We start from the raw sequence: 23,962 nt of genomic DNA on the forward strand, positions 1-23,962 counted from the left end.
AATTTGGGCATCTTTCGGGTTAAAGTAGCTCAAGATTGGACCTGGACATCCTAGGTAAATAATATTTTACGGAAGTTAGAAAGTTGGCCATGGTCTATTAAGATTATAATTTCTACCCATTGGCACCGGTTCTACTCTCTGGATGACACAGAATAATTTCTAACGCCTGGAAGGACTAGTTGCAAAAAGGGCACGTATATCCCAAAACACCAAACTATGCATAATACACCACCTGGAACAAACGAAGGAACTAAGAAAAGCAACATGGCTGAAGAGGGAGTGTGATGGGATGGGAAGGTAACTGTCCTGGGATTCAACAGAACCGAGTTTTCACCAGAGACTTGCTCACTGGGCAAATCTAAATTTCAGGTTCTTCATCCATAAAATAGGTCAGAATACAGATCTGGAGTTATCGTTTCAGCAAGCAGCATGTGTGTGTTTATAAACTTTCTAAAAATGTGTATTATGCCTAAAATCTCATGATGGGGACACAAGCTGGGGTCTCTTGGTATAAAAGTATTTAGAACCAAAATTCTAACTCCAGCTGCTCTACATGTGGGATGTGTGTGTGTGTAAGAAAGTTATATATATTAATTTGCTAAGGTCAAGTTTATTGTTTTCAACTCTTCATTACTTGCGTGGGCTAGCTCACATACACAATTCTATAACTGGCAGAAGCTGTTTCTATCCAGTTCACATTGTTTCTCTAGCATAAATAAAAAAGACACTGCTTTGCTTCTAGCAGTGAGGGACGCAATATGGTGTTTACAAAGGCAGAGGTTTTTTGCATTCTGAGGGCAGAAGGGCGTGTGTGCACACATCTACGTAAGATCCAACAGTCCCTGAAACCAGCTTCTTTCACCCTTTATTTTGCCATAAACACTCTGAACTCAAAGTGCCTTCAGAAGCAATAAAGGAACACGTAGGGACAGGCAATCAATAAATAGCATAATAAAGCATATTTTATCCCTGTGGTTAATTTACAAGTTTCCTTGACAGATTTGCTAATTATCTATGAGACGATGGCATTATTTAGGAAATTAAAGTGTTGTTTAGTTCCTTCACATTTTATACTTTTGTTAAAAGTAGTCAGTCATGTCTTTTAGCGCCTTCTATAAAGGGTCACCTAAGGAAAAGCAATTGCATGCATAACATCTGGGAAAAATATTCCCTGTTGGGTAGGTTTCATGAGAACAAAGTTATTTCTCAGAAGATCTTTTTTCCTTCCAGTCTCACACTTTGTTTTCCTAAGAATTGTGTAGTAATGCTGGGATTAATGAGTATTGTAGTCTTGGAATCAATATTGGGTGAAATCAGTTTGTGTACATTGATATGACTACTTTGGTGGGAGTTGGAAAAAACAGGCAGGACAGATCTACAGCTGGCGGTTCTGACAAGCAAACAGAAGCCTAACTTTATAGACTTTTCCGTATTCTGCATATGTTAAAACAACAGGCTGATTCACAGCTTCTATGCATAGTTTCCAATTCTCCTTGAAACAAAAGCAGATTTACTCCTTTCCCTAGATTATAGCTGCAAGTCAGGGTTCTACAAGCTCAAGTCTTTGCAAAGAAAAGGCTGCAAAATACGCCTCCCAATTCTTGACTGCCACAAATTCAGACTTTTTCACAAAACTGCAGAGTTTTCAAATGTTTAAGACAGAGGTCGGCAAACTGTGGCCTGCAGACCAAATGTGGCCCACTGCCTGTATTTGTAAACAAAGTTTTATTAGAACACAGCTATACTCATTCCTTCATGTATTGTCTATAACCCTTTCGCGCTTTAACAATAGAGTTGAGGGAGGAGTTGCAATAGAGATCATCCGACCCACAGAGTCTAAAATATTTACAGTCTGGTCAATTGCAGGAAAAGGTTGACGACCCCTAATTTAAAATACCAACTTAGGTCATGAAAAAAATCTATCAGTTTCTTTGAAGATGTAGATGTGATTTTATAGTAAACCTCACTTGTCCCCGCCCACCTCCATGAATTACCCTCTAAAGCAAGTTGGTTCAGGAAACAGATTTCTAGAAATCTCTTCTAAAGAAATACTCAAAGATATGCAAAGACTTATGCACACAGATATTCATCCCAGCATAATTTACAATTATTATAATTCTTAAATAATTTAAAACAATCTAAATATCCTAAACAGTTTGGATTTTATTATTTTGAGAACATAATGTGATAAATAAGAGACATGTTTCAAAGACTATTTAATGGCCTAATATAATGCTTAAAATATTTTAAGAGAAAATGGTGGGATAAAAATTGTATATAAAGCATCATTCTCAGTTTTTAACATATGCATCTTTCTAAATGCAAAGAAAATAGGCTGAAAAAAGATATACTAAAATATGTTGTTGTTGTGAGGTGCTGTCCAGTCAATTTCAACTCATAGTGACCCCATGTGACAAAGTAGAACTACCAAAAAGGGTTTTCTAGGCTGTAATCTTTATGGAAGCAGATCACCAGGTCTTTCTTCCGTAGAGCCATAGGGTGGGTTTGAACTACTGACCCTTCGGTTACTAGCTGAGTGATTAATGGTTGCACTACCAGCGCTCCTTATACTAAAGTATAGATAGTTATTGTCTTTGAGTAGTAGGATTATGGATGATGTATTTTCTTCTTTATTTTCTTGTATTTTTCAAATATTTATTTAAAGGAAACTATGCAATTATGGTTCCATCATACGTATTCAAGCTCTGTATAAAAGGCCTCATTTGCAAAACAGAATATGGGTTTTGCCAAACTACAGTGAAAAATTTTATTTAGAACTATAAAAATGATAATAATTTAAAAAAGAAAACCAAGAATCCACAAACTTTGAGTTGTAAAAAAGTGATTCTAAAGAATACATGATTTAGACTTTAATTTAAAACACAGAAATGAATCCAAAAATTGTCATGGGGTGCATATAACAATTAGATTTATTTCTGAAAACTCTGTGCTCAAGAAAAGTAAGTACACATACATTTTTCTTAAATTATATTTTTTTGTAGTTGTTCCAAATAAAACTCTTCTCCACCGTGCTGTGATTAGCCTATTTCCAGAAGAGGCTATTTCTACGTTTGGATTCGAGATGGCAAATTTGTGGTATCATGCTACCACTTTTTCTGAAATCCATGGCAGGCATTGCAATCTATCTTGCCATTCCTTTCCAGAAAGATTTCTAGAACATATGGCAGACAACCACTACTAATCACTCAGAGCTATCAGGTGATAGCAGACATATTTGCCATCCTTGACCTGTCTATGTAACAGGTTTGGCAAGTTAATATTTCTAGTTTTATCCTTCCCTTAAAACTAAATTGTAAAACTCGTTTTTGCTGACATTGAAACTGATCATCTTACTTCAAAAATGATAGCCTGATAGAAAAGTAATAGAAAAGAAAGGTTTACACTCATGATCTCTGCTTCTTCATATGAATTTAATGCTTACGGCCATATGTTAGGGCTTATTGCCTAAGAGTTGAGATAAATGGTTTTCTCAAGAGTCATAAATGAATAGTGGTGATGGTTGCACAGCATGATGAATGTAATTAATGTCTCTGAATTGCACACTTAAAAATAGTTAAGAGGGCAAATATTTTGTTATACATGCTTTACCACAATAAAAAAGTGAGTCACCGATAAGTCGAGTTACCACATATTCCATCTCCACAGTTTCCATTATTTCTTGACAGTATTTGACACTGTGAACCATGTCACCCTTTTTGAACCTTCCACCTCAGTAGCTTTCTGTAGTGAGATACTCTTCTAACTCACCACCTCTCATAACTCCTTTTCATTCTCCTTTGAGCACTCTCCACACTTAACCCATCCCACGAAGGGGGCTTTTTTCCCAAGGCCATTATTTCTTTTCATACTCTGATGGGCCTTCCAAGAAATGTCAATTTCTACAACTTCAGCAATCAGATGATTTCCAATTCTCTGTGTCCAGCTGTGGGGGCAGTGGTGGTTCGGTGGTAGAAGTCTCGCCTTTCATGTGAGAGTCCAGGTTGGATTCCTGGCCAATGCACTTCATGTGCAGCCACCACCTGTCCATCAGTGGAAGCTTGTGTGCTGCAATGATGCTGAACAGGTTTCATCAGAACTTCCAGATGAATAAAAAGGAGGGAGAAAGACCTGGTGATCTACTTCTGAAAATCAGCCAATTAAAACCCTATGGATCACCAAAAAATGCAAAATAATAAATGCTGGAGAGGTTGTGGAGAGACTGGAACACTTATACACTGTTGGTGGGAATGTAAAATGGTACAACCACTTTGGAAATTGATTTGGCACTTCCTTAAAAAGCTAGAAATAGAAGTAACATACGATCCAGCAATCCCGCTCCTTGGAATACATCCTAGAGAAATAAGAGCCATCACATGAATAGATACATGCGCACCCATGTTCATTGCAGCACTGTTCACGATAGCAAAATGATGGAAACAACCTAGGTGCCCATCAACAGACAGATGGATAAACAAATTATGGTATAATCACACAATGAAATACTACACAACGATAAAGAACAATGATGAATCTGTGAAATACCTTATAAAATGGAGGAATCTGAACGGCATTATGCTGAGTGAATTTAGTCAGTCACAGAAGGATAAATATTGTATAAGTCCACTATTATAAGAACTCAAGACAAGGTTTAAACACAGAAGACAACATTCTTTGATGGTTACGAGGGTGCGGGGGAGGGAGAGGGTTATTCACTAACTAGATAGTAAACAAGATTTATCTTAGGTGAAGGGAAGGCCAGCGCACAATACAGGGGAAGTCAGCACAATGGGACTAAACCAAAGCTAAGAAGTTTTCTGAATACAAACACTTCGAGGGACAGAATAGCAGGGGTGGGAGTCCGGGGACCATGCTTTCAGGGGACATCTAGGTCAACTGGCATAACGAAGTTTACTAAGAAAATGTTCTGCATCCTACTTTGGTAAGTGGCATCTGGGGTCTTAAAAGCTAGCAAGTGGCCATCTAAGATGCATCAATTGGTCCAACCACCTGGAGTAAAGGAGAATGAAGAACACCAAAGACACAAGGAAAGTATTAGCCCAAGAGACAGAAAAGGCCACATAGACCAGAGACTTCATCAACCTGAGACCAGAAGAACTGGATGGTGCCCGGCTACCACCAATGACTGTCCTGATAAGCAACACAGCAGAGGGTCCCTGATGGAGTGGGGGAAGGGTGGGATGCAGAACTCAAATTCTAGTAAAAAGACCAGACTTAACGGTCTGACTGAGACTGGAGAAACCCCAGAAAGCATGGCCGCTGGACTTTCTGTCAACCCAGAGCTAAAAAAATTCCTGAGGCCAACTCTTCAGACAAAGATTGGACTGGACTGTGGTACATAAAGTGATACTTTTGAGTGTGCTCCTTAGCTCAAGTAGATACAAGAGACTGAATGGGTAGCTTCTGTCCGGAGGTGAGATGAGAAGGCAGAGAGGGTTAGGAGCTGGTTGAATGGACACCGGAAATCAGGGGTAGAGGGGAGGAGTGTGCTGTCACAATAAGGGGAGAGTAATTAGGGTCACATAACAATGTACGTATAAATTTTTGTATGAGGGACTGACTTGAATTGTAAACTTCCACTTAAACTGCAACAATAAAAAAAAAGAAAGAAAGAAAACCCTATGGATCACAACAGTCCAATCCCCAGCTGATCATGAGGATAGTGCAGGACCATGTAGCATTTTGTTCCATTGTGCATGGGGCTGCCACGAGTTGGGGGGCTGACTTGACAGCAGCTAACAAGTTTTCCATTTCCAAGTTCCTTTTTGGATATCTCTACCCATAGTGTTGAAAAGCATCTCAAAATGTCTAATTAACGGGACTCATCACCTTTCTTTTTTGAGATTTATGTCACTCATCCCACTTTTCTCTCAGGCCCAAAGACGGAGACGTCTGTATAATCATTAAATTCCTATCTCTATCTTCCTCGAAACCCATCACTGATCACATGCTATCCATCTATCCTCCACAACATCTCTTTCTTTCTAGTTCTGTACCACTAACTATTCTCAGGGAGTGGCTGGAGGCCTTTAGTGGGAAGAGATGAAGATGGGATGGTAAGATAAAGCATTCTATTCATTTATTTAGTCATTAATATTTATTGAAGAATTATTCGTTTTAGACACTGGCTAGGCATATGAGGTGAAAAAAGATTTCCTATAGTTTCTCTTTATGCTGTCTGTTAAATTAGTGACTCCTGAAGACTCAGTAAAATGGCTGCTGTGACCATAAACTAACTTTAAAAGTCATAGCTGACTTTGTTCAGTCCCCCACTGAGAAATTCTTACATATTAATCACCCAAAGCCACATCTCCAGCAGCCCCTGCTGAGCTGGCTTTTGACCAAGATATACTTTAAAGTGACCTAAAACCATCATGGGAAGCTTTGGAAACCACATGTTCACTCTGCCCACAGCCACTGCTTCCTGAGGCCTGTCACTCTGGAGCACGGGGCCACAATACACAGGAGAGTAAAAGGAGGTTGACTAGAACCCATAAATGCAAAAAAGGCTGGAGCTGAAGTTAGGACTAGCCAGTGAATGCTAGGTGTGCAGAATAGGTACATGCTGGTCAAGTATCCAGAGTCAGGTATTGCGTGACAATGGGAAACAAAAGTAGACTGGTAGATTAGAAAACATAGAAGAGGCAAGATAAGGACAAAGTGGGTTATACAGTGATGAGGTCAGGAACACAGCTGAGGGCTGAATCACGGAGGATCTGGAACTGCAGCAGAGGGTTAGAGTACAGAGCACCAGCACCCAGGAAGAAACTTCAGCTCGGCCAACAATTGCCTCAGCCAGGTGTTTTTTATATGCATCTTGTTTAGGGCAAGAGCCAGGTCCCAAGTGGGCCTGCCTTGGAAGTTGTAGGTTGAGATAATGAGGATCAGCAAGCTGGAGGGGTGGAGAGAACACAAAGGCAGCTCCTCTAGCAGATCTTTTTTGTACATCCTTGTCTCAACCCTCTAGAATGTAAGTACCATAAGAGCAGGGAATGATCTCTGTCTTGTTCACTACTCTGTCACTAAAACAATAATAGGCCCATACTAGGTGGTCACTGGAGTCTCTGGGTGGTGCAAACGTGCTCAGCTGCTAACAAAAAGGTTGGAGGTTCATATTCACCTAGCAGCACCTCAGAAGAAAGCCTGATGATCTGCTTTTGAAAGGTCAAAGCCATGAAAACCTTATGGAGCACAGTTCTACTGTGACACACATGGGGTCCCCAAATGAATTGACCCAAAGGGCAACTGGCTTAGTTTAGGTGGTCAATGGAGTGTTCCTGGGGGGTGAAAATGGTTAAGGCACTCAGCTGCTAACTGAAAGGTTGGCGGTTGGAGTCCACCCAGAGGAGACTTGGAAGAAAGGCCTGGCAACCTACTTCCAAAAAATCAGTCATTGAAAATCCCATGGAGCACAGTTCTACTCTGCCATACATGGGGTTACCGTGAGTTGGAGTCGACTGGACAGTAACTTGTAAAGGCAGTCAACATGTGTTTGTTGAATGACTGAATGGAGTAATAAGCATCAGCTGAGAAGTTCACAGGCAGACTTGTGGTATCCAAAGAAACAAGGTTTGAGAAAGTGCCTGAATTTACTTCAACTTCCAAGTTTTTGAATTTATCACTATGTATATTTTGTCTACGTATATGTTGTGTGAATGTTTAATAGTGGACTCCTGTTCACCATCGATATCAGGACATGTGTAATATTCAATATATAAACCAAACCCTAAACAACATTGACAAGAAACCTGAATAGTTTAAATCTCAAAGTCAGTGTCAGGGAAGATGTAATGAAAAAACAAATACTAGGGGCTGACAGTTCAAGTTCTTTTTCACCCTGGTGTTTAGAAATGCTAGATGTTCTTCCAATTAACACTGGGAATTAGCCAAATAACTTTAGACATTAGTCCACTGTTGATTATTTGCTCTAAAAAAAATATGGCTGAGGAGGACCAAACAGAGGGGAAAAGCACAACACGTTTGCTCATATGAGGTCCTGTCTAATTTGCTTCTGGAAGGACTTGCCTTTATTTGTTAAGCCAAGGTCACTAATTGGCTCTTCAATCTTTTTGGTAACGTATCTAAGCTTTAGGTGTTCAGAAGTTCCTAGTCAGAGATACAAAGGACACAGTATGGAAGGAAGGCAAGTTCTAATCACATCTCTGTCCCTGACTAGCCTTTGGCAAGTTGCTTTCTCTTTATACATTTGGTTATCTCATTTTAAAACAGGTCTGGTACAAATAAACAATTTCCCAAGGATGTGTGAATTAACCAGTGCTTATAGAGAGCTTTGAAATGCTGATGTGCTATCAATGTTAAGTCAGATTATGAAATTGCACCTTTGCAAGAATGCTATTGTGGGAATAAATGAATCTGAACATTGTATTTACAGTGTGATTTGCTTCTGAAATTGAATATTCATAATGGGCCTCAGCAGGCAACAACAGAGTGCCATCTCCTCTTGATAGACCACAATTTCAGAAAATTATTTTTACAATGGCATCTGAATAAGTGCCTTAATTTGAGACTGTTTTACAAATAGATTCATAGTTTATGGCATAGCCTTTGAGACAAAGAGTGAGGTGGGATTCATTAACAAAATTGCTGTTGTCGTTCTTTTGTATTTTTTTCAATGTAATTCCTATTCTTCACACTCTCATTTTAACAAGCTACACACTGAACAAAAAGATAAGGTAACATCCACTTCTGTGTTAGTGATCAAATCCAAGTTTGACTTAATATTCAGGTTATCAATTGCAGGTAAAGTACACCTCAAACTTGCTTTGTGGCTCATCTAGTTTCAAGACCAAACATCTCATCCTACATGTAATCTCTGCTGACTGCAAATGTTATATTACAACAGCAGAACAATACATGAGGAGCATCTTCTCAGCTCTTCTCAATTAACTGAATAAGTAAAATGTATCTATTAATAGGTAAAATGAAAATCTAGATGAAAAAGTAGACAATTCCTCAGAGTAAATTTTGCCAAAATAGAAATTGAAATATCTGATACAATTTAGGAGTAGAAAAGTGATATAAAAATCTTAGTGAAAGAAGAGCAGGAAAGGGGGACAGAACTGTGCGGCAAAATAGCAGGGAGGGTCTGGGCTGGGATGAGTAGTTTTGATCTGCGAAAGAAGAAAGGCCAAAGACAGAGAAAGATAGGCTAGAAAGAAAGGCCTGGTGATCTACTTCCGAAAACCCTATGGATCACAATAGTTCAATCCACAACTGGTCATGGGGATGGCACAGGACCAGGCAGCATTTGTTTCCATATTGTGCATGGTCTTTGTCAAAGGCCAAAGAAAAGTCAACGGACTAGTGTCAGGCTAAACCAACAGAAAAGACATCTTTGGAATTCATTCTTCTGCAACAGGATTCCCCCTGGATAGGTAGGATTGTATGGTATTAGAGTGAAAAGAACTTGAAGAGCAGAGTCCATTCCTCTCAATCCACAGATGAGGAAACTGAGATCTAGAAAGACTAAACACTTGATTCCACAGCTAATTAGAGGCTGAGTCACTTCTAGAACTCAGGGTAGCAATGATTTCCTGTGGACATCAAACATGCTTAACTACACAAGTCTCCCGAGAGAATGATGAAAGTGGTCCTAACAGGACAAGCACAAAGAAGAGTAAATGGAGGGCATAACTGGGTAACCTTTCTGCCTCCACCCTAGCTAATCTTTTACCTTCATGTAAACAGAAGCGTTTATCATTTAAGTTCTCTGGTTGTTGACAAACTAGGAATGTGAGAATGAGGGAACGCTATCGTTTCTAGAATAGATAGAGAATAGAAACGTTTGAGATATCCCCGAAAACCCAGTATAAAGTAGTAATGTTGGGTAGTTAGAAAGAAAGATTAAAAAATAGCTTATGGTGGCTGGGGTGACTTGCTGTTGTAGGTGTGGCCATGCCCCTGTCACTTCTTGGCCTCTTTCCTCCTGGGCTGAGGAACCACCCCTGGGGTAGGATGGGGTTGTAATGCACAGCTTTAAAAGAAACACTGCTCTGGTGGGAAAGGTGTGAACCAGGGAAACATGTGTGCCCACTTCAGAAAGTGCCACACCACAGCTACCTCAGGCTAGCTAGGTCTAGCACTTCTCTAGGGTAGCATGTTTATCTAGTTGCACTAGAAAATGTTGTTGTTAGCTGTCATGTAATCTGCCCATGTCTCATGGGGACCCCATGCACAATGGAACTCAACATTGCCTGGTCCTGTACCATTTCCATGGTTGGTAAAACCATTATAATCCATAGGGTTTTCATCGGCTGATTTTTGGAAGTAGATTGCCAGACCTTTCTTCCCAGTCCATCTTGGTATGGAAGCTCCACTGTAAAACTGTTCAGCATCATAGCAACACCCAAGCCTCCACTGACAGACGAGTGGTGGCTGTGCACGAGGTGCCCTGCCAGGAATTGAATCCAGGTCTCCCGCATGGAAGATAAGAATTCTACCACTGAACCACCACTGCACCCATCACTAGAAAATGGGGCTTGTTATTTATCTGGCTGGATGGGGTAACATATCTGTACCATTCTGCATGGAATGCAACCTGTGTTAACCTCTACAATGGAGAAGTTCACTTTAGAAGTCTTCCCCTGGCAAGCCTGCTGAGATGTTAACCTGTGCAGTTATTGGGGTTGCCAGCTGGAACGGAAGAAGGCTCTAAATTATTTGTGTTAAATTTATGTAAAGGTGGTTTGGAACTGAGCCCAGATATGAATATACAATAGACAAAGTTTACAGAACTGTGACACAGAGTCCCAAGAGTTATGGGGATGTCAGAAAACACTCAGAAATCAGGACGTATGCCTACAATGTTAATACCTTTTATGCTTCTCCCTCCAAAACAGATTATGCAGATGACTGTGAAACAAAAAGAAAAGCTTTCAGTTAAGCACCATCTCTGCATATTTTTTTTTTTTTTTTTTTTGAGATTTAGCTAAAGCTACTCATATGTACAAATCTAGGCTTTTAAAAATAGGGGTTTTTAGAGGAAAATTGTAAGGCTGACTCCACTACCCAGGAAACTGAAAGGTTTGCCATGGAATTGAGAAGCAGAAGTGTGCATTTTTAGAGTTTGATTAAGTGAAGCCTCTACCCAAAGCTCTAACTTGGTCCTCCTGCACTCGATGGGTACACTGGAGAAGATTTCATAGCTGTCAGTTGGTCAGATGCAAATACAGAGCATCTATCATGGGCAAAGAACTATGCTAGGCTCTGCAAGTGGTAGAAAACAATACCCAATCTCTGTTCTCAAGTACTTTATGATCTATTTGGATGCATAGTAGATGAATAGGAATCATTATGACACAATACAGAATATCATAAGGAACATGAATGATGCATAAACACAATTCTTGGGGTGTCATAGGCGAGAGTCCCCATCTAATTAGTAGTTGGCTAACCCTAGTGGCACAGTGGTTAAGAGCTATGGCTGCTAACCAAAAGGTCGGCAGTTTGAATCCACCAGGTGCTCCTTGGAAACCGTATGGGGCAGTTCTACTCTGTCCTACAGGGTCGCTATGAGTCGGGATCAACTCGATGGCAACAGATTTGGTTTTTGGTTATCATAAATGGCTTTATGAAATAAGTATTATTTCAGATGGAACTAGGATGATGTGCAATTTTGACAGAGATACACAGGGGAGTAAAAGGTTTTAGATGAGGAAACAGCATAAGGTTAGGTAAGGAGTGGGAAAGTAAGGTGATCTTGAAGAAATACAAGGTGACCATCTGGGCTAGAACATATAGGGAACTATAGGAAATAAGGCGAGAGAGACAGGCAGGAGCTATGTTGTGGAAGGTAAGAAGTATAGACAGAAGCAAGGAGGAAATGGGGAAATCTTAGCATTTCTAAACAGAGAGATAGCAGAATCAAAGCTATACTTTCTCAAGATTAATTTAGAGCAGAGGGAAAGAAAGAGGAAAGCTCCTTTATGAGGTTAATTTACTAACTCCAGGGGGAGGCTAAAAAAAATGTTAGAGTTTAGGTGGCAGCAGTGGAAATGTAACAAAAAAGATAGCTAGAAGGCACATTGTAGATACTGAATTTAGAGGACGTTAAACTGATTAGATTTGGAGGATTTTAAACTGACCAGATTTGAGGAAGAAACAGGAATCAGGAAACATTCTAGAGTTTCAAGTTTGGATAAACAGGAACTGAAGGAATGAATAAGTGGAAGAAAAAAGGCAGAAGAGAAGTTGGTTTGTAGGGGAAGGTGAAAAGCTGGATTTGACCATTGGAAGCAATGAACAATCATGCATAATCAGCATAATCCAGAAAGAATTTGGAAGTGTGAGTCTAGCACTTAGGTTAAATCTAAGGCTGGGCAGAAATTTGGGAATTATTTCCAAGGAAGTGAGCAGTAGTGGCTAAGATGAAAAACAGAAGCGGCTACTCATGGATCCAGGGCAAAGGCAAATCCTTGGCCAATGCCTATATTTTAGTGTAGGGGAAAGAGAAACAAGCAAAATTGAGAAGTGGTTAGAGAAGTGGGGAGAAAACCAAAATGGTGAAGTATCATGAGATGTAGGAGAGAAGGAAGTTCCAGAAGGAAGGAGTAGCCAATTGTGTATAACATTGTACAGAGGTTGAAGAAATTAGGGCCAAGAAATGATTAGTGGTTTGGGGCATCAGAAGATTAACTGCAGTATAACATTTGAGCAAGAAATTTCTTCCATCTGGAGGGGACAGAAATTACGCTGAAAGAGTTAAGTAAGAAAGTAGAGTTCTGGAGTGCAGATACCACTTTCAATAAATTTGGCAGTAATAGGTAAGAGAGAGAGATGGGATATTTATTTCAAGAGTGATAAGGTCCAAGGAGGATTTCTTTACTCATGAATGAGGAAGTCCTACAGAATCAATTTGACCCCTGGAAGCCCATAATGATCCCACAAAAAAGAAAGCCAATTCCTTCTGTTGGAATTCCCAGCCACACCTGGAGTCCTTTCAAATGAGAACAGAGCTGAGAGTACTTTTGAAGGACTGCAGACATAGTTATATCATATAAGGCCATTGTATGGGGGTGGGGTGGAGGAAAAGGAACTAAAATAGTAATTTCTTTTTTGCCACCATTCCAAGACTCTTCCTGCAAGCCTACTCTTAATATTTCCACTGAGAACACCTCTCACTATTGGGAAGTCTATGGTTATCCTATGGATCACAACGGTCCAATCTGCAACCAATCATGAAGATGGCACAGGACCAGGCAGAGTTTCATTCCACTGGGTGTCGGGTCACCATACGTCAAGGGCCAACTTGAAGGCAGTTAACAACAATCATTACCAGAAAGGGGGGAAGAGAAGGTAAAGTTAAGGGATCTTGGACTACTAGAAATGGAAGAAGAGAGTTAAGAATGGAATGCACCATTAGTTTTAGCTGCTTTGGCCTATAAATTTTAGCCTCAAGATCAATGTAGTTTCCTCTTTCTTGGAAATGAAAACAATGACACTATTGGGTTCAACCGTTTGGGAAGGGCTGGCACTCTTGCTGTGTTAGCCACCATAATATTTGCTCAGTCTCGCTATTTAAGAATGGGCTGCTTTATGTTCTGAATGTACTGAATATATTTATAAGTCCTCAGACACACTTGGGAAAATAATGATTTTTTTTTTTTTTTTAAAGCCACTGATGCTTTTATCAAGTTGAGGACATTGAGGTAGCATCTGGCATGAGATTTTTCAGAAACTCCACCCATCTAGATTTTTAGAAGACCAAAATTATGACACACTTAACCAGTCAACCTAATATAAGAACATTCAGAAAAAATCTAGGCTGAGCATTAGATGCTATCTCTATTGTGGGTGGGTGCAGTGTTTTTGAAATCTTTATAAGTGCCTCCTCCTAAGGATGCAGGAGTTGTTGTTTACAGTCTGAATTTACTTTAAGAAACAAAGCCTGCGTATGCACTTCCTGTTATAATAATACCTAGGCTTTATTTAACATATTTGTCTTGTGTTCGTAAGATACTTCCACCTACATTATCTCATCAACACAGTGTTGTTGAAATAGGTAAAAGAAGGAAGGATTATTTTTTTTCCAGAAAGAGAAGGGAAAAAGATGAATTAAAGCTGTGTCTAAGTGGTGTGCCTCAACCAGACCCTGATATAAGTGACCTAGTCATTTTTATCATCTTCATGAGCTGCACTGATTAACATTGTCAAAGTCATGGCATTAACAGTGCCATAATCAAGTCATTCATATATTGCTACCCAGCCCATATGACCTGTCTCCTGTCTCACAGATGGGAATGAATGGCAGAGGTGCAATTATAACCCACATCTCTAATTCTCACCAGAATACTTTTTCACAGGGAGCTGCTAACACAGTCCCCTGACAATCAGAAATCCCTGGCCTGCTTTAATGAACTAACATGCACATCAGGTATGATGCTAGAACAGCTGAAGAGGGAAAAGAGGCTGGGTCTTGAAGGACTGAACCAATATATCCTAATAGTTACTCAGTAGGGTCCCCAGTCCTGGACAAAGAAATTGGCACTGGAATAAAGGGTAAGGGAAATGAAAAGTTTTTTCCTATTTAAAAAAAAAATCTAATCATTACTAAAAATAAAGAAAACTAAAACCCATCATCCTTCCTTCAGCACACTATCAACTTTCATTAAAAATTAAAATTATGGGCTACCCTTTGCAGAAGTGAAGAAATTGCTAGAACTGTTTTGGTGATGTTAAACACACACAAGAAAAAACAAACCAGTTGCCATCGAGTTGACTCCAACATATGGTGACCCCAGGCGTGTCAGAGTAGAACTGTGCTCCATAGGGTTGGCGATGTTAGGGGCTCCCACAGAACTAAATGTCCAAGTTAACGCTGGCACATATAATCACACCTACACCCAGTGGAAGAGGGCCATGCTGTGCATGGTAAGAGCCCACTCCCGTTGCACTGCTACTCTCTAGACAATCGGTGGCCCTTACCTGTCCTGCTGGGAACTGGAGGCTCCAAATTCAAGTTCTGATGCCTCTGACAAGGCTAGGGTGAGGGGTGGGGTCTGGCCAAATTCCCTGCATGGATTAAAGCAGCTATCACCTCTGCAACCACGTAGTGGTTGTTGTTGCCCTAGTCCTTTCTTAAAGGTTGTCACTCAGACTGACCAGTTATCAAAATTGCCTCTTTCACTCTCCCTTCAGGGAATTTGCTGGTCTCTTCTCCATTTTGTCTATTGTGAACCATGGACTGTACTCAGGGAAACACTACTTTTTTTTTTTTTTTTATCTCTAGCTTGGGGTTGCCATGAATTGGAATTGACTGGATGGTCAACGGCAACTAACAAAAACAAGTCTTCATATACTAGATTTCCATTTCAATAAACTGTCAGCTATTTAATTAAACTCATGCTTATGACTTGCACAGCATTTATGGGATTGTAGAGGGTAGAAATATAAGTAAGACATGGTTTCTGCCTTGGAGATTTATCACCCACTTGAGAGACAAACACTTATCTATGCAGTTAGAATGAAGAATCTATAGAGACAGGTGTTAGAATAGGACAGACAGAAGACTAAGAAAGGAAATCTCATGTTGTCAAATTATTGAGATTTTTCCATTTAAGACATTTTTATTGGCTGCCATTTTTTCAAAAGAGTGGATTTTTCCAGAAATTTAAAATTTTAATTTATTTTAATCATCCTTTCAGTGACCAAATTTCAGTAAACAAGTAAATCTCCACCTTCTAAAGTTATTCAAGAATGGCCAGACTAGTACGAAACCAAATTAAAGGTAAAAGAAAACTCTAACTTAGTCAAGGGTACAAAAGCAAATTAAAGGTAAAAGAGAACTCTAACTTAGTCAAGGGTTATGATTTAAAAAACAACATAACTACCAATCAGACCAAGTCGACATTAGTGCTACCAAGTTTGTGGGGTATTGTATCTTTTTTTGGTTCCTTGAAGAAAGAGTGTGCTCTTTTTATTTTTTCCTTTAAATTTGGAAATTTGGTACGTTAATTTTTTTAAAAAAGTTATCTACCTAAGACTAAGATTTTGACCACATCTTAATTTTTTACAAGAGATTTTATTGGCTGCTTGTAATTTACATAATAGCTGCTCTGGCAGTAGCACCCGTTAATTGGGGAATCAGACAAGGAGTTGGAGTTGTGACTGTAGAGACTGCTCTTTGCTATCGCTGCTGTTTTTGAGGAATTGAAGAATGTGAATCACGAGACATTTAGCACCCTCTTTCACCCCTAGACTGGAAGTTCTTCCCATGACATGTCCAATCCATTACAGAAGCAAGCAAGCAATCACCTCCAACCTGGTCGGCAGCTTGTACAAAGCATCTGCCCAGATAAAAACAAAATACTCTGGAGCATCTGTTTCTTCTCAAAAACACCCCTCTATGTCTCATAGGAACCCAGCGTCTGAGCAAACATCCTCCCTTTAACCCTTATGGAGCCTCAGAGGCAAACATAGTTATTGAAATTTTACAAATCAGGGAACTGTGGGAGAGGGAAAACTTTCCCGGTCTTTGCCCAAGATTAACTAACGGAGAAGTGCTTCGAGAAGAATGCAGGTGTCTTACCTCCAGGACTGTGATTCAGTACAGAACACAAATGTATCTCATAGGTCCCTTCAGCCAATCTTACAGATGGAAGTTATGTGTTGTCTAGTTATCAGGCTTCAAATAATACCGTATTTATATGTGCTTTGTGATTTCAAACTTGATAAGCCAAGGGGACCACAATTTGAATATTTCGTCAGGATTTCCATTTCTAATTTAAGGCAAGTTTTGACTGACTGAAATCATAAATTGGTTGAAATTTCTGGCACACAGCTTCACAAGTGCTTATTTAATCTGCAAAGTTGAAAAAATCAAGCCGTTCCTCAGAATTTGTTACTTTGTATTTAAACTTTTGTGTGAGGAATTTCATCAAAGAAAACGACTGCTTGAGTTAAAAAGAAAAAAAAAAAATCAGGCAAACATTTTGAGAGAATTTTCTAATTCAAAAAGTGCATCACAAGCCGTTCTGGTCACAAAGGGGAGAGAACGGCTGAGCATTTGGGCTCAGTTAATTTAACTTTTCCATGCCTCAGTGCTGTCAACTGTAAAATGGGATGATAGGAAGATTTAGAGATTTATACTCACACACAGTGCTTACCACCGTGGCTGGCACAGTAAAAATCAGCCATGATTATTCCTTTCTTGAACACTCTATAATTATTGAAATTAAAATATCTTAAGAAAACACACGCTGATGGAATAATATACAGCAATGTAGGTAGACCGTGGCTTGATAAAAGGTGAAAGCACATTATAAGGCAAAAAGTCTCCTAGGTGAATTTGAACTCTTTTAAGGAATTGAGTGGATGGAGCCAAAAGATGAACTTTTGGAGTTTTTTTTTTCCCCCCTTTCTTTGCTCTTTTGCAGAACTTAGCAGAGTTCTGAATGAACGTAGTTCACTCTCTAAGCTATCTGCAAAGACTCTAAATGATTTTATCCCTAGGACAGCATAATGGGTTTGGTGTGCTTCACAACAAACTGGAAGTTATACCACTGACCTCATGTCATCCCTAAGTGACCCAAATACTAGGCACAGGCCAATCAACCAGAAAATGGCAGGAAAAGTCTTCTTTTGAGGTGCTACTTGTTGCCAAGCCACTGACTCCTACAGTCAAGATTGATTATAAACACCCAATTAAGAGGCATTTGGAACCTGAGCTGAACACTAATCTTGTCTCTTGTTCTTAATTATCATCCTTAGATGACTACTAAACTGTCATTGGCCACGTTTATTTTTTAGCCTCCTTTACAAGCACACACATGTATGCACATATGTGTTTGTGTATGTGCTCCTGCTGACGTACGTCAGCACGCATGAAAGTATGGAGTTTTATGCTGGAAAGAAAGGAGCTGAGAATAGGCCTGCTGGCTGAAGGCATATGTCTCACTTGGATCCCTTTTTAAGTGCCTGCTCCCCAAAGTGAAATCTGGTTGGAAATAACAGGCACGTGTTGATTCAATCTGATAACATTTCAACTAACCTCCTTCAGCTTCTCATGAAGGTTGCTTTGTAAAAAACACTTACAGAAATGCCTAACACAAAACAAACTTGTGATACTCGAAATTCATTATGATCAAATGTGTGGTTGTTTATAGCAAGAAATAATCAAGAAAAGTAATTTTATTAAACACATGGGTTTCTGTTCAAATTAAATCAGTGGTAATGGAAAAAAAAAAAAAAAAACCCAAAAGGAAGAAAGTAGATAATTATCTGCCTGAGGAACAAGCAAGGATGCTGCAGGTGGTAGCAACAACACTGGCCAACAGTTGTTCTGACAAGACTTTATTCTTACCTATCTAATCCTTTGTCTAATTCAGTTGAGCTCGATGGTGGTTTTTCTCCCACTGTCTATGTTGGGAACTCACCCCATATCAAAACCAGGAATGAAAAAATTGGAAAAACAAAGCAAAGAAAGGTTTTTCTGGATTTGCCTTGCATGCAAACCAGGCACCAGATTGAAAACTTTGTTTAACATAACCGTACAATATAAGATTTTTCTACAGTAGCTACTGAAAAACATTTTTAAGTGCTTTAGTGAGATTCTGCTATGTGATTAGAAAAGGAATAGTATGTATTTTTCTATCTTCGTTCCAAAGCATTTCATTGTCCATATTCAAAGGATATTACATACAGACTTTCAACACTACAGTAGTTCAGTTTTGCCTGATACTGAAATTTATAAAAATGGAATCACATAATGCAGGACAGCAGTTACCCTTAAGGGAGAAGTTAAGTGATTGAAAATGGACATAAGGGGGTCTTTATGAAGCTGGAAATGTTTGCTTCTTGATTGGTTACATGGATGTGTAAAATTGCATCAAACTTTACACTAACAGTGTGTGTATTTTACTAGATATCTATTATGCTTTGATGAAAAGTACATACATTTCTAAATTTCTTATAGAAAATAAAGACTATTTTGGCTTAAAATACCCACTGTTTTCCATAAAACAAGGGCAATTTTTTGTAGGTTTGATTTGGTCTAAATAATGCTCTAAACACAAGACCAGGGCCCCTGCGTACTGCAAATGGTTAGTGTGCTTGGCTGCTAACAGAAAGGTTGGAGGTTCAAGTCCACCCAGAGGTGCCCTGGAAAAGAGGTCTGATGATCTACTTTCAAAAATCTGCCGCTGAAAACCTTATGAGCACAGTGCTACTCTGACAAGTATTAGATCACCGTGAGTTGGAATCAACTCAAAGGCAACTGAAAACACACACACACACACAAGACTGGGACTCGGGTGAGGCAAGTGAGGCACTCACCTTGCGTACAAAATCCATGATGAACATAATATCAATATTTTAGCAAAAGAAAGTTCACCACAGAAAATATTACTCAGCGAAACCAAAAACAGAACTTCTACTCCCAAAACTGCCAACCAACCACTAAATGGCCATTCTGTAATTAAATTTACAGGAACATTCCGATTTGGGAAACTAAGGGAAGACTCATTTTCGTTCAGTGATATTCTATGAAAATCAGTGGAATTAGCAGTGTTTCAAAGCTGATACTAACTTAGGCAATTTTAAAAGTAGCATTAAAGAAACAATGTGTGAATTATTCTAACAAACTCCCCCAAACCTGAATATCTCTATTTAATTATAATTGCACTGTGATTAAACTTCATATGACATTACAAGACTGAAATCTGCCTTCGAATGCATTTAATTAGGAAAATATACACCTATTATTGGTTACACAAAGAAGAGCTTACAAATCAAAATTGTACACAGGACAGAACTCTGCTATGCCAGCCTTGTGTTTTCGTTAAGTTGTATAAAGCAGCTCTGTCAAATCAGGCCCTGATGTCAGGAACTCGTCAGAAGAGACCACTACTGAGCTTTCTCCCGCCACACTACCACCTTTTAAGACTCCTTTTCTGAAGCTTCACATTCATTTTTTTTCATGTTTTTAACCCCATGTCTGTGAAATTTTTATTGCTCCCCAGATGACGACATCTGATCTGAATGTAACCACACACCTCTTTGCTCAGCAGTATTTGTCACAAACAATTATAAATTATCATGCTGATAGTTTGCATTGCTGGGAAACCGGAAAAGTTCCATAAATTCTAACTACTGTCTCAATGACATTCTTGTTTGTTATATAAAGTTTTATGCATTTCAAGATGTCTGCCTTACCACTGAAAGAAACTTTAGGTGAGCAAGAACCAACTAACTCAACGTAAATAGCGGAAACCATTCACAGTGCACCATGAACATTGCTTCCTGAGAAACATTCAGTGGGTCTCTTTTTCCCTTCTCTTCTGCTACTAACTGGGGTTTTCACACTTTCCAAGCTCGTGAGATTATGCTCGTGTTAAAAAGAGAAATCACCATTCCTTCCACACCCTCAGCATGGTCTTCTCCTCTCAGAACGTTCTCTAGTCTCCTCTTCCATATCCCATAACAATAAAATCATGGCAGTATATCTGGCTAGAAATCTCAGCCAGTGTTAGCCCGAAGACAGATGCTCTACTGTTCTACTGAGTGATTGACTGATACCACACTTTGTTCAATAAAATAATTGAGGAGGTTATGGTATTATGTTTTTGACGCCTATTTGTAATGAAACCTGGCTCAGTGGTGGTATAAACATAAACCGATGCATTTTGAAACTATCAGGCACAACTCACACATTTATTTTCCCTACAGAAATACTTCCCCTTGATAACCGCTGTGAAAACCTAACACCCATTTTGTAAAGTAAGGTCCATGGTTTACTTATGAACTGAGTCAGTTTTGGTGCCATTCACATGAAAAGGTGTGATTGTATACATTTTAGTGTATTGTTGAAGTAACTAGATAATTTTTTTTTACTTATTCATAAATAAAATCATAAAAGTTAATTTTTTTCTTTTTACCAGAACTGTTTGACTGGTTTATTTAGTTACTTCTGCATTCCTACCCCCTACAAAAGAAAATGGCTTACTTGGGCCTGGAGGATGCTTCTCAATAAGCAAATATACTAAGAAATTGATTTCTTGAGCTTTCACATGATGAAAATTGACTATACATGGTGAAACTGTCAGTTGAATACTGACAATTTCAAGAGAAAATGCAGGGTGTATTATATGTGGATCATCCCATTACTAGATCAATACACTTAGTTTGACATATGTCTAGTTTCATATTTCCAAATGTTCTAGCAATGACGAAGTTGTTAAAGATATCGTAATAATGACAACCTATTTTGAGGAGAGCTTTAACCTTTTTAAAGGACTTTCGTATCCACTACCTTGTTTTATCCTCACAGTAACCCTAAGACGTAAGTATGGCAAGTATTTCTCCCTGCCATTAGGCAGATAATATAGCTGAGTAGGGAATGATATTAAATGTCTTAAAACCAATTGCTCTTAACGGTGATAACTAAAAGCTTACCAGCTTATATCATTTTATGTCAACTTATATAATCTCAAATCCACTTTTGGAAGTAGCCTAATATAAATTATAAAAACAAAAAACTATGGTTTTGGGGCCACTAATATAGACTTTTGAAGTCTATGAATTTGTTTTTCAAGGAGTTTCTGGTGCTTTCCATTTTTCTAGGGAGTTCTAGCTGCCTTTAGATTTTAAAGCTGTGGATTCCTCTCACAACCTCAACAAAAGGAGGTAAGAGTTCGGCCACGTTTGTAGAGCGTCAATTACAACCTTCAACAATGACCAGAAGTATTTTTTACATGTGGCCAGTCCAGAAAGACAGCTAAGGCAATGTCTTATGCTGGTCCTCCTATACCTTTTTGGAATTTTTCATTGACAAAAGGAATTTTTTATTGATAGCATATAATGACAATTCAAAACATGGCACAAAGATATTTTCCACTGGCACAATCTCCATTGACTTCTTCAGGCTAAATATATCAGTCTTCCAAAGCCAGACAGGAGATGGCAACTTCACAGAGAACAAACCCTCAGTTGCCTGTAATTAAGAAACGGTCTAATTCAGTAGTAGCATTATAAAACAAAAAAATTCTCACTGTCATAATTATAAAAATAATCTTCTTGGGTGTTATCAGTTTCTTGACTACCTTATTGATATTACTTTTTTAAGTGTCTTCCCAAACCCCAACTAACTGAAGAGGTGCTCTTCCAATCCCACCATATCTAACCTCACACCACTGTATGGCAAACCATTACTGTATTTAGGGTTTACAGTGCTAGATGTTGTAAATGTTTTACATATATTAACTCATTCAATTGGTTTCCCTTTCTTAAACTTCTCCTCCAGTAGTCTGCTGGAGCTGGCTTGCACCACCTTACAAGAGCCAGTTCTGCACATTTCTTCCCAGTTCCAGGCACAATGATATCATCTTGTTTGTTTGAGAAATTGGTCATAGCGAGAGTATTTACACCATGGAAATCGACAAATGTTACATGTCAGAATTTTACCCTTATCCCAAAAGGGAGCCAGTTGTTAAACATTTAGCAGCACACCAGTGTTAAAACTAGTGACTCTTCTAAATTCTTTAACTATTATATTACACATATACCTGCTAATGACTTACTGATCAGGAGTCAGTAAACGCGACTTTATTGAAATCTAATAGCAACTTATATTTTAGAATAATGTTATTACTTGAATATACTTTACAAGAATTTCTTAAAACTATCTCCCAGCAGTTTAGGCATTATCGAAAAGTAAAATAAAATACAGAACAAGTCTCCAGATTGTCCAGGTGACTGGCACTATATTCACCACCATAGAGAATATTGAGGCAAAAAAAGTGCAATGAACTCCCCGTTTCCAACAGTCACTAGAATACTCTATTAATGACAACTTCCACATGAGGTTAAAAAGCCAATATAATGCCCTCAACGCACTTCTGAATCACAAAACAAAGACTAAATTAGAATCAGCATAATTATATTGCATTGTAATATATACTGATTGTTTGGAAATTGATCATCAGTATATGAATTTATGCTAATTCTCTAGGAACCAGAATGCTGACTTTACCAGATGACCTCATTTCCCTGACCATGAAAAACTAGTTTACCCCATCAACTCAACAGGTCGTTGAGCACTTCCTACAGGTGGGAACATTAGCATATTATTCTGTTCTTCCCTAAATATGAATGGCCCTGCATCATAATGTTTATCTCCAAAGAAAGTAATAGCCTATATACATTGTATACAATTAAATGTACCCATTTTAAAACTTGGGAAAACACATCACTCCCTGAGAAATATTATAAAATTGACAGTTAAATAGATTATTTTCCTTTAATAAGAAGATTGGTATTCAGGTCCAGCTCTCTGGATACTACACGGCCGACCGTGCAACAGAATGGGAGGGTGAGGAAAAGATGGGGACAGGTAGCTGGCTTGGTGTCCAAGAGAGAAGAGCAAACATGGAATGAATTGCTACATTTAAAGTTAAAACATACTGTCCACTACTGTGGGAAGCAAAACCTACACACCAGTTCCTTGATATAATGTGAGGAAATATAATTTAGACCGTCACCGTACCCTATGGATCATAACGGTCTGATTCATTTGTGCATGAGATCACCATGAGTCAAGGCCCAACTCCATGGCAGCTAACAACAATAACAGTGAGACTATCTTTGTAGTAATGAAATCTGGCATAATTTGATAATTAGTAACTTAACAATAGCAGATAGGCTAACTAAGGCAGATGGATAAAAATTGATTCATATGTGAGTTCCCATTGTATTTACTGTACATTAAAAATTAACTTTTAGAATTTTTCATAAAAGTCTTACAATCATTAACTACTATAAAAAAAACTTGTATCTAATTCACCCCTTGCTTGCTGAAAGTGAAGAGGACTTGAAGCACTTACTGATGAAGATGAAAGATAACAGCTTTCAGGATGGATTACACCTCAACATAAAGAAAACAAAAATCCTCACAACTGGACCAATAAGCAACATCATGATAAACAGAGAAAAG

General features: G+C 38.7%; 1 protein-coding gene across 1 annotated transcript in view; it reads right to left on the reverse strand.

Moving 5' to 3' along the window:
- NRP1 (neuropilin 1) overlaps positions 1 to 23,962 on the reverse strand; it is a 178,029-nt gene that overhangs the window by 148,979 nt on the left and 5,088 nt on the right. The window lies entirely within an intron of this gene.

Source organism: Trichechus manatus, unplaced genomic scaffold (assembly GCF_000243295.1).
Source record: "Trichechus manatus latirostris isolate Lorelei unplaced genomic scaffold, TriManLat1.0 scaffold00195, whole genome shotgun sequence".
Taxonomy (NCBI): domain Eukaryota; kingdom Metazoa; phylum Chordata; class Mammalia; order Sirenia; family Trichechidae; genus Trichechus; species Trichechus manatus.